The sequence below is a fragment of the Apium graveolens genome, chromosome 3 (assembly GCF_009905375.1).
Source record: "Apium graveolens cultivar Ventura chromosome 3, ASM990537v1, whole genome shotgun sequence".
NCBI lineage: Eukaryota > Viridiplantae > Streptophyta > Magnoliopsida > Apiales > Apiaceae > Apium > Apium graveolens.
Window position 1 is genome coordinate 51181542 of NC_133649.1, and position 8923 is coordinate 51190464.

Here is an 8923-nt window from a genome sequence, read left to right on the forward strand (position 1 = left end):
AAAGCACCCTATAAGACTTTGTGAAAATATTTGTTCTGGCATGCAAATCAATTCATTAGGACTTAAACATCCCTCTATTCGTCATCACTACACTCACATCAACATCAACCAATCAATCAGAAATAGCTCAACCTAAGGGATCATGTTATATATGCATGGAAATGCAACTATATGAAATCACATAAAAAAATAAATAAATATATCCTATATGAACAACCATGCAACACTATGAATGATACAACTATATGCAATATGAATCTATATAAACTATATGGACATAGCACACACTACTAATCCTTACATTATCACCCCCAAACTTGAAATTTTCAATGTCCTCATTGAAGGTAATAACAAGGATTTCAGGCATACCTAGTTGTCAGGATGATCACCCTCCTCGGGTGGAGGATCGGGTAGCCAATCAACCTCGACACCAGTCGCTCGGAAAATATTGCCCAAAGCCTGTGTTAAATCTGCAGCAAAATGACTATGAATGTCGTGCATGGCCTCCATACGCCTGGTCAATCGCCTGTACTGCTCATCACCAACACCAGTCCTATCAATTACATGCTGCACATGAGAAGAACCCTCTACAGGCACAGGAGAATCCGTTCGGCCACCCTCTTCATCATCAAAAATATATTATAATCCCTTGTGAGGGGGTGCACCTAAGAATGCATAACTCAAGTGATCTGGTAGTGGGTTGAGCTCAAGTGTGGGAGCTTCTTCAATAGATGGTTCAAAACGCCCCTGAGGAATTTTCAGCTCTGCTAACCCAAGAGAATCGAATGACATATCCAACTTCCTCTTCCACGGAGGTGCATTCAAAACCTGCAGTTGCTCTGCTCCTTCTTTGTCATCAATAATTGATTGCCCCATTAAGGATCTCTCTAAGGTATCTGACTTTGGCAATTGCTCAAGTTCTGAATTTACTACAGAGTCGACCCACTGTACTTTAAAGCACTCCTCTTTAGCTGTGGGTAACTTTATTGCCTTGAACACATTAAAAGTGACCTTCTGATCATGAACCTTCATCGTAAGCTCTCCTTTTTGCATATCGATCATAGTTCGGCCAGTAGCTAAGAATGGTCACCCCAAGATAATGGGAATCTTCTTATCCTCCTCAAAGTCAAGAATTACAAAGTCAGCAGGAAAGATAAGTTTGTCCACCTTGACCAACACATCCTCCACAATGCCTCGTGGATATATAATATAACGATCGGCCAACTGCAAGGACATCTGTGTCGGCTTCGGATCAGGTAGACCAAGCTTTTTGAAGATAGACAAGGGTATCAGATTGATGCTAGCTCCTAAATCACATAAACACTTGTCGAATGATAAGTTTCCGATGGTGTAAGGAATAGTGAAGCTTCCAGGATCTTTAAGCTTCGGAGGCAACTTCTGTTGTAGCACAACACTGCATTCCTCCGTAAGAGAAACAGCCTCTAAGTCATCGAGCTTCACTTTCCGAGAGAGAATACCTTTCATAAACCTCGTATAGCTAGGCATCTGTTCAAGAGTTTCAGCGAAAGGTATGTTGATATGAAGTTTCTTGAACACCTCCAAAAACTTAGCAAATTGTTTATCCAGTTTTTTCTTTTGCAGCCTCTTAGGAAAAGGGGGTGGAGGATACATCTGTTTCTCCCATGTATTACCCTCAGGAGGAGTGTGTTCCACAGTAGTCTTCCTTGATTCCACTTCTGCTTCCTTCTGCACATCTTCTTCAGCCAAAACCTCAGATTTTGGAACTTGAGACTTTTCAGGGTTTGCAACCTTCCCATACCTCAATGTAATTGCCTTAACCTGCTCTTCTGCTTCTCTCTTGCCTGGAACTTCTGTATCACTAGAAAGCATTCCTGGTAGTCAATTCAATAAGGTGTTAGCAATTTGTCCTATCTGGTTCTCCAGAGTCTTGATAGAAACAGCCTGGCTTTGGCATATAAGAGCCTGGTTTTTGCACATAAGCCTCAACTCCTCCAATTCAGATTTTTCATTCGAATATTGACCTGCACCTCCATGAGTTTATTGTTGAAGTTGGAGTTGTTGTCTTGGTGCAAATTGTTGCTGAAAACCAGGAAGATTGAATTGCTCATTTCTAAACTGCTGGTTCGGCTATTACATCGCATTCTGATTGTTGCTCCATCTGAAGTTACGATGATTCCAGTTGTCAGGATAATAAGTGTCTGGAACTGGTTGCTGCGATCTTTGAAAGTTGCTCACAAACTGAGTTGATACACTAGATATAGCGCATTGCTCCGTCGCATGTGAACCTGCACATAGCTCACAAACACTGGTTATCTGATTAACACCATAGTTAGCCAGTGAATCGATCTTCATAGAAAACGCCTTTAATTGAGCAGTGATAACCGTAGATGTATCCACTTCGAGAATTCCTGCTACCTTGCTCTGTAGCAATCTCTGGGTTGGATACTGATATTCATTAGCAGCCATCAGTTCAATTAGATCATAAGCTTCCTCATAGCTCTTTGCCCATAATACTCCACCTGATGCTGCATCTAGCATGGGTCTTGACTGTGCTCCCAAACCATTATAAAAACAATTGATGATCATCCAATCAGGCATTCCATGATGAGGACACTTTCTAAGCATTTCCTTGTAGCGCTCTCAAGCTTCACATAGAGATTCTCCCGATTGCTGCGCAAATTGAGTAAGAGCGTTTCTGATTGTAGTTGTCTTTGCCGTAGGGAAGAATTTAGTTAGAAACTTTTGAGCAAGATCTTCCCAAGTAGTAATAGAACCAGCTGGTAGAGAGTGTAACCAACTCTTAGCCTTGTCCATTAGAGAGAATGGGAATAGTCACAGCTTCACAGCATCTTCAGAAACACCGTTGAACTTGAAGGTTTCGTAGATCTCAATGAAATCCCTAATGTGCATATTGGGATCTTCCGTTGGAGAACTCCCAAAATGGATTGAATTCTGCACCCACTGAATTATTCCAGGCTTGATCTCAAAGGTATTAACTGTGATAAATGGCCTGATAATGCTAGATTGAATGTCATTAATCTTGGGTTGAGAAACATCCATCAAGGCTTTCGTTCATGCTGCTGGATCTCCCATTGTAATGAGTACCTGAAACATAAACAAATAAACCGTGAAAGTAAAAGAATCCGAGTCAGTGAACTTAAACGACCACTGATGACAAGAACATAAACTAAAAATTAACACCGGGTCCCCGGCAGTGGCGCCAAAAACTTGTTAGGGTGAAAACACGCGCTATTAATACACGCAAGTAAACGTGTTCACAAGTAGTATAAGATATAAATCAGATTCGTTCCCAAAGATACTGGTTTAGGTTAAGTTCAATTTATGCACTTATGTAATAATGGTATGGCTATCATTCAATGCTAAGATAATTGATAAATTGGGTTTTGATTAAACTAAGAGATTATAATAAATAACATTAACTAAGAGAATTGAGGTTGAATTACTTATATGAGACAAACATGGGATTCCAACTTCATTCAATAGCCTTTTTGTTCTTAATCTTAGCATGTAATGGTGATGACACTAATCAGATAACGCGAAACTAGTAAACACCAACTTTCATTGTACGAATACCCTACTACCAGACATCCACAAAAGAGATAGAAGTTGAATAGACACCAAGTATGTTGAGACCCTATATATCTATAGAATTTGACAACATAAGATTTAATGAACAAGTTATCTATCATGATTACATAGGGCAAGTAAGATGGTTAAAATTACCTATGAATCATGCATAACAAATACATGAACCTATACTGAAGTGGTACTGGGCCTAGCCTGGGGAAAATTCTGTCTCTTGAACTTCTTATTCTTATTCTTTCCAACCCAACGCTGGAACTTCTGACTTACCCCACCTGATTTTGACCTAGAAGGTCCACTTTCAAACTTCCTTTTCTTCTCGCCCTGCTCCTTAGCAGCTAATCTCTGATCACTTTCTATCAATAAGGCATCCTGAACTACCGAAGTATATGTCTTGAGTTGTAAAGCTACAACTCCACTCCTTATCTCTGGCTTCAACCCTTGTTGAAACCGATTCACTCGTTGAGATTCCGAACTCACATACTCTGGTACTATACGGGCCAACTCCGTAAACTTTGATTCATACTCTGTAACACTCCTGTCTCCTTGCTTCAACTCCAAAAACTCCATCTCCATCTAACTCTGGAGACAATCCGGGAAGTATTTCTCCAAAAATAGCTCTGTAAATCTGGTCCATGGGACAGGACCATCTCCTTCTAATGCTCGCGTAGACGCCCACCAATAGTTCAAATCATTTTTCAGAAAATAACTAGCATAATATGTCTTTAAATCCTCACTCACCTTGGTGAGTACAAACGCCTTTTCCATTTCCTTCAACCATATCCTGACATCAATATGATCCACTTCACCTTTAAACTCTGGGGGTTTCACTGCCTGGAAAGACTTAAAACTAGCAACCTGGTTTATCCCCCTCATCTAATGCTGCTGATGGATTTGCAGCAGCTGCTGTTGGATTTGCTGTTGTTATTGCTGTATGAGCTGTTGTTGTTGTTGTTGTTGTTGTTGTTATTGTTGTTGCTGCAATTGTTGTTGTTGTTGCTGGAATTGTTGTTGCTATTGGGCCAGCTGGTTAGACTGTCGACGCAACAAATTCATCAATTCACTCATGGAGGGATCCCCAGTAGATCCGTTATTGGGTTGAGAATTCTTCTTTAATGGCATTCTCCTAAAACATAACAATCATATATATAAGGAAATGGATTGCTCCAAGCAGTTTATACATATGCATCAGGAGAGTGTTGCCACTAAGACAATATCCTCATCCTCAGTTTAATTGGATCCATCCCGAGTGAATGATCATAATCTAGAAATACCAGCAACAGAAGCAACAATGATAGTAACAACGATAATAACAATGCACAAGTATATACAAAAACTGAACAACAGAATAAAGCAGCTACGATACAATAATCAACAGAAATCCAACTGGTACAACTGAAATCCAACTGAAAAGAAACCATCCAAATACACATCAAAACTGGCTGCCATAGTAGCCTCCGTTTACTACAAACTATCACAACATAATGTACATATACAAAGAAAGCAACTACAGAACTCCTGGAAGCCAACTTTGAGCTTTGTACCTCTCTGCTGCAATCCTGGTCTAACCACCGCCACCTCCACTGATAGAACCTAACTCAAACACTAACCAGTTCACTAGATCCTGATACTGGATGGCTCTAAGCTCTGAGCTAATAAAATGGTCAATGGATCTAGCCCTCTCAACAGTAGTCTGGGTCAAAGATCGCACACGAGCCTACACCTCAAGGGAAGGGGCAGGGATGCCTTGGAAAGGTGCAACTGGTATCTGGTCAAACTGAGCAGCCAGCCCTGGACTCTGCTCTCTGATAAAAGATCTATTCATCGCTTGGTGAACATGATAGGGAATCGGAGAAGAGGTACCACTAGGGGCCACGGGAGGAACCAGAGGTCTCGACGAGGAAGAAATAGGACCACAGCCGGGAGAAAAATCCTTAACAGCAGACACAGACCTACGTACCCAGCGAGGATGGGCACTAGGTCCAGGGATGTCCCTCGGTACAAAGGGAGGAACTGGTGGGGGAGGCATAGGTGTCTCCTCAGCAACAACATCCATGGTCCTCTCGGAGTCAGAGTTATCCGAGTCTGATGGGTTCTCTCGGGATGGATAACTAGATATCACAATAAGCCACTGCCAACAGGATAAATATACAAGAAAGACACAACAAGGTCAAGGCAGTTCTATCAAAACATTTAATAGATGTCAGGGTAACGCCGTCGGAACCCTCGATTGACTCTAGGGTTTGCTCCTCTATATGAGTTGCTGACTCACACCTTAAGACTCAATTCTACACATACTCGATATAATCCCTAACCTGAATCAGGGACTTGAACTTGTAGCTCTGATACCAACTGTGACAGCCTCAACCCCGGGATCAGGAGTTGACGTCACCAAACACAATTACCAGAATTATAAACAACAAGATTATTATTAAGATAAACTAACTCGACCCCGAACCAAGATCTGATCCAGGTTCAAGTATGATCCAAGCTACACATTATACAAACCATTTATTTAAAAGTCTGACACACACTAACTTATTCAGCAACTCATCAGACCGCACGTGGTCTGATACTAACTACCTCTGAGGAGCCGGGTCCTGAAGGGGCTGAAACACAGTTCTGCCAAGGTCTGATTAGTCTTCTAAGCATCTGCGATATATATATATATATATATAATATATTGCAAGGGTGATCATAATCGCTCAGCAGTACCAACATATGAATAACAAGATAAAAACAATAATGTAAACAATGATAGGAACAGAGCTGTAATCATGCGAACAACATTATATATCAAAAACTAAGATAACTGGATATCACTGATTAACATGCTTTCAACAAAACAAACGTAATAGTGTGCTGTATAAGTATTAAAGTCCAATTTTAGCATGTTATTCATATTTATAAAACCACTGTATCAATTACTTATACCCTTACGGGAATCACAAAACCAAATCAGATACGTAACAGATATGTGAAGACAGCTGATCAGGCTATCAACACCAGACGGCTCCAACTGCCATCCCATTTACCTGTTCCGGAACTCAGAGACTAGCTAGGTCTATGACCTGCTGGACTAATCGGTTATAATTTGCGCGCAACCGAATTAGCCTCTTACGCCACCTTAATAGGCCCCCTAGCCCCAATGTAACACATATCTGATCGTTTTATCCATTTTTCAAAATCACTTGTACCTATCTCATTTCCAAAAATCATTCATTTTAACAGCACACATATAAAATCTAGTTCGCAAATCATTTCATTCGAGATAGGTACCTTTCGAAGTTACTTTTCCCCAAAATAGGTTGAAAACAGTGATTTATAACTATAGGGGATACGTAACTTAAAACATTTATGTTCCATTATGAGAATAAAATATTAGCTATTCATACGTACTGAACTATAAAAGAATGGTCAAGGTACTCGCCTTGCAACACTTTCAGAACTCTAAATAGCTTTTACGCTGACTTCGGTCCTGGCAAAACTCGATTGGGATCTACAGATACAAAATACCCTAATCAGTTATACCAACATGCTTCATATCCTCGAACCCTAATAACCCAATCCGATAATCCGACTCGTATAGTTATTATACACATAATCACGTAATCATATAGTCCGTATACAATTAGGGGTAACACGTTTTAATATAATAAAGTACGTTTTAAAATAAATTTTAGAAAATTTTGGCAGCAACTCTTTTGTTTATAAGTCTACCCGTCGATTACAATCGACATCAACAATCACAACAATCTACAAGTTTCGTCACAATATCAATTCCACAATCTCGTAATTATTTACGTACAACTCCAATATACAATTTATTTTCGAAAACATTTTATACAAATCATTTTATTTTTTTATAAAATTTAGGACTCAGATAATAATCATCACGGTCCATCGTCGACTCGCCGAGGCTCATCGTCGACAGCGGCGAAATTCTCGGGGCACCCGATAATTCGGATTCCAACCCAAAATTTCACCAATTATTCGAAATATTTTTCTGCAAGAATATTCATATCACGAATATTACTCAAAATTAATTTTCTGCATAATTAATAAATAAAAATAAACATCAGAATTTTATCAAGTCACAGCAACAAAAACCCAACCAAAAACACATACGCATAACAGATATATATATATATATATATACACACGCGGCCGCCTCGCCGGACGGAGCCGACAACAACCGGAAAATAGGAGAGCAGGAAGCAAAACAGGGAAGCAAGGCATACAACTCGACTGATTATACATATATACCTATATATATATATATACAAATCCAGCAAGTATAGAACCGAATACCCAACCGGAAAAGAACCAAAACAGTGGCCGGAAAACTCACCGGAAACGGTGGAAAAATGGGAGAACAGAAGCGGAGAAGAAACAGGAGGAAGGAGGGAGAGATTAGAGAGATGAGGGAGGTGGAGAAAGAGAGACAATCGAAAAACGAAACAGAGAGAAAGAGAGATGATGCTGAGCCGAGAACAGGGGTAAAGGAGGGGTTTGGGTATTTTTTTTTCTTCAATTGATTATAATGCAACATGTATTATTTGGAATGGATACGTGTCAAAATTCTTGTATAGAATTTTGACACGTGTCCCATGATAACGAATAGTCTTGATTTCTGGCTCAATTTCGCAAATAAATGTACCGAGATGCACACAAACCTGTAACTGAAAATTACAAAAATAATCTTAAAATAATAGAAATATCGCGAAATTTATAAAAACATAATTTTCATAATTTTAAAATAATTTTTAAAACACAATTTATACCCGCTTTTAATCATTAAATGAATCGACACGCGGGTGAAATTAATCCCGAAAATTTCTAAAATAATTTTAAAATTCTCATAATATTATAAACTTCATAAAATAAGAATTTCGTGATTTTTGAAGAATTCTGGAATTAAATATGGATTTTATAAATAAACACAATCAGAAAATCATTTAAGGATAAATAATTAGTGAAATATTGATTTCTCAATTTTATAAATTCCTAAAAATAATTATTGAAATTATAAAATTATAAAACTAATTTTTAGAGACAATCCAATTACTTATGAAATTAAAACTATAATAAAATCACTGTTACAAGCGAAATAAAATCATATAACTCAATAATAAATCACATAATCCAATCCATATACCAATAAATCACAGACACATAAATAACATCAACACACTGCTGCCAAAACCAATGCACATATTTTATTTAATTATTTATTCAATTATTACACATTTAAAATATTAAAAATAAAAGAAAATACACGAGTCGTTATATTTTTTAATTTTTAAACTTTGACCGATTCAACCGTTTTTTGACCCGA

General features: G+C 38.5%; 1 non-coding gene across 1 annotated transcript; it reads left to right on the plus strand.

The window, feature by feature from the left end:
- The first annotated feature begins 2578 nt into the window (after positions 1 to 2578).
- Positions 2579 to 2685, plus strand: LOC141716124 (small nucleolar RNA R71). The gene has a single exon (XR_012572845.1). It is a non-coding gene; the product is annotated as a small nucleolar RNA R71 (small nucleolar RNA).
- Positions 2686 to 8923: the final 6238 nt, after the last annotated feature.